Raw genomic sequence first — 3,760 nt, forward strand, 5'->3', positions numbered from 1 at the left:
CTCTATTTTTTAACATATTAATATGAAGATGAAGGACGCTTATTCGAATATCCTTTGGATATATATAGATAATTAATAATAAAAAAAAAAGACGAAAGGAATCTTCCTGAAACAGAATATTGTACCTCGGCGATCTAGAAAAATTGCCGGTCGACCTGTATGATCAAAACTATATCCCTGCGACGTAAACCTGATAAAGAAAGAACTGATATGATCAATCATGCCATATGTACTGAAATCCGTTTTGACTATGACATTGGCTTCTTTGAACATGTTCCTTTTTGCCTGTTTGGCATTAGTAGCTACTGCAGTTGAAGAAAAACGAATACTTTTGAATGACCTGGACTTAATTCACTCTGAAATAACAGCAATGCAGCACAAAATGCAAGAAATGAATTCCAAGTTACAGGACCAACAGAACAAATTGCTTGCTCAGTAAAGACTTATTGCCGAAATTCAAACAAAAACGCAGTCCGGTAATATTAACCTTTTGTGTATTTTGGCGATTGAAATGAGGCACTGTTAAAATTGCAGAATGAAAAGAAGAATCAAATTGAAAAACAAAAATTAAGCAAATCAAAGGTAAATGAATTTACGATTTTTACAATTTTAGGCGGTGCTATTTTTGTTCGCTGGGGAAATCATGGCTGCCCCGATAACGACACCGAACTTGTGTATTCTGGTATGGACAAAATCTTATCGGTATTCAAGATTAAACTACACATAGTACATTGGATAAATCTTTTAAGGGGGTGGGCGGCCATCTTGTACATTTATCGTTTTTCATGTTTGCAGATTTCTAAATCTTCAAAATAAGTCTGTAGCGGCGCATTTCCACAGCTGTTTTAAAGGGACTTGGGTACGATTTGAGATCAAATTTTCATTTTTTATTTTTATGTATAAAATGGTTAACAATTCTAAAAATTATATGGATCCAAGCACTATTGATATTGAATTCCAGTTTCGTTCAACCAGACGCTCAGCTGTCTCCGTTAATCTCCGACAAGCAAGAGAGCCTCTCTGTTTGTCGGAGATTTACGGAGAGAGCCAAGCGTTTGGTTGAACGAGACTATATTAAACTCTGGCGTAGGAATACATGAGACTACATAAATATCTAAATTGTTCGTATTATATAAAATCGGACTATTTTCAAAGTGTTTATAGATAGGTTTCCTTGAAAAACAATGCTTCAGCATACATTACATCGAAATTTTTTTATTATATTCAAGAACTTGTCAGCGGTGATGATCTGTGCTTAGGTCCAAACACTGTTTCACTTTCGGTTTGCCAGAGTAACTGCATAGGAGAGTTGATTTAAATCAACTCCCAAAAATGGAAAAAATAAATTTTGAAAATTTTGCGCTCAAATCGTGTCCAAGTCCCTTTAGGTGTCCTGTTCTTGTATGCACAATTTGCTTATATAAAAACATGTAGAATCTCATATTTATTGTTTTTGTATGTTTTGGCAACAGTTTTAGTCAATTTCGGGCAGAAACAAGCTAGTTCAAAAAATGTTTACTTTCTTATCCTCAAATGTTCAAGATGACCGCACATCCCCCTTAAATTAACATTGGAGTTCATTCCTTTTATGCAATGGTGATTATTACTCATATTAGGTAACTCATCATTGATCAATATGATATATTTTATTGTGTGAACATTTGCCAATACATGTACTGTTCTATGAGAATTGACTACCTAGATATATTTTGAATTATAATTATATTTATCTATAAATGCCTTTTAAATCTTGTTTTTAATTGAAGTCTTTAAGTCTACATGTTATTGTTCTGAAGGATTTGCTGGAGGCTCCTATTATGATCACAAAGGCGCGGCTGTCGATTACGTTTGCTTGACACGAGACCCAGTGTTCACCTCCAAACTCCATGACACCCAGTATGGTTATATGTATGGTGCGGAATACAATTCCAACGCTTTTGGACCTGCTGATGGCAACGATATTCCATGCGCTGTCTGCCGAAGTCTTTCCACATCCAGTGTTCTTATGATTCCAGGAACTAACGTGTGTGTTTCAGGATGGAAGCTGCAATACAAAGGTAATCTTGCAACGGGTTACTACGACTTCCGAGCAGCATCTCAGTACATTTGTTTGGACGAATCCCCCGAAACGGTCATCAACGGACGTGTCAATGACAACGGCAAGCTGATTCACCCCGTAATTGCTGTCTGTGGGGCATTGGAGTGTCCGCCGTATGAAAATGGCAAAACTTTAACATGTGCCGTGTGTACCAAATAATAAAGAAGACTTTCTCTTAATTTATATAATCAGATGCCGTTGAAATTATTGTCTAATTATCTCAATAAAAAAAGATAAGGACACTTGTTTAGAATCTGAAAGTTTACATATCGATACACAGATTAAAAAAAAGCATAGTGTTTTTATAATAATAATGTTACTATATAATTAGGTTTGCAACTGACTGAGTACAGAAATACACAGTATATGATACACCATGAGACTGAGGGATCAATCCAATACAGTGTACCGGTATTTCTGTAGACAGTCAGTAACAAACATTATACGTGTTTTGTATTCCAAAGGACTATCAAGTGACACATTTATTTCATACGAAGCTATGGTCTTAAAAATCCATGTATAAAAGTACATGTAGCTTACATCTCGTCCAATTTAAACAGTCGATCTCATCGAAATTTCATTCTCAGCGTTTCAATAGTCTTTAAAATCTTCGCTGCATCTTTATTCTTTTATAATATTTTGTTGCTGGTTAAATCTAAACGATTTTTTCCTTTTCTCCACAGAGGTTTGAGCAACTTTTTATTCTGCTCCAGACACAACAATGTGACGCCAATTCAAAGGGCAACTACTCTATAATTTAAAAGTTATTTCAAAGGGCAACTTCTCTAAATATTTAAAGAAATTACAGGACGCGGTTTTTTTCATTAAATGTCATTAAATGTTGAGATGAGTAGGCGAAACGTCAGCCACACTGCCGAATATTAATTCTCACCGGACGGATATATCCGGTGAGATATATCCGATAATATATCCTGTAGTCACTATAGCATTGAATCGTGATATTTTTAAAGATACAGTCTCATAACTGCGGCGGTTTGTGCATACAAAGTGAGTAACGCGCGTTAGCGCGTTATGAAAATTTGTATGCACACATCGCTGCATTATTGAGACTGTTTCTTTAAAAAAATCATGATTTAAAGCTTATATTTACCTTTTTGATAACCTCTTGTCTTGTCTGCAAATGTTTTTTTATACCTTAAAATTCCTATCTTATCCTAAGGGAAAGTTCATAATAATGTTGTAACAGCCAAAAGAGTGAACTTTGATTTTTGCTTGTGACGTTGCAGTTTACAGAGTTCAACGTTTGTGACGTCATAATAAAACTCGTCATTTTAATCTTTGAGTAACCTGTGTGTATTAGAGTGTTATAACTGCCGTAGCTTTCAACACACTTTACAAGCAAAAAATATGTGGAATGTAAATATGTCTCATTATAAACTAATGGAAGTGCGACATTTCAGTCCAAGGGAAAACAATGAACAGTTTGTATAATTTATTAATATGTTAGTATTTATATAGTGTAACTATAGTTGGCAATACCAGTACATTTTCCTCGAAAACCTTTCTTAATGACATAACACATGTCAAAATGATTGTGGTATTATAAAGTTATCACGAAAGTAGTGTTGTGAATTTCATTACGAGCTGAAAATTATTACTCATTAGTCATTTACTTTTTTAACACTGGTAACTTTTGATGTC

At 34.6% G+C, this 3,760-nt stretch overlaps 1 pseudogene; it reads left to right on the top strand.

Moving 5' to 3' along the window:
* Positions 1-220: 220 nt before the first annotated feature.
* Positions 221-2,330, top strand: LOC128179389 (short-chain collagen C4-like; annotated as a pseudogene).
* The last annotated feature ends 1,430 nt before the right edge of the window (positions 2,331-3,760 follow it).

The sequence above is a fragment of the Crassostrea angulata genome, chromosome 4 (assembly GCF_025612915.1).
Source record: "Crassostrea angulata isolate pt1a10 chromosome 4, ASM2561291v2, whole genome shotgun sequence".
Lineage (NCBI taxonomy): Eukaryota > Metazoa > Mollusca > Bivalvia > Ostreida > Ostreidae > Magallana > Magallana angulata.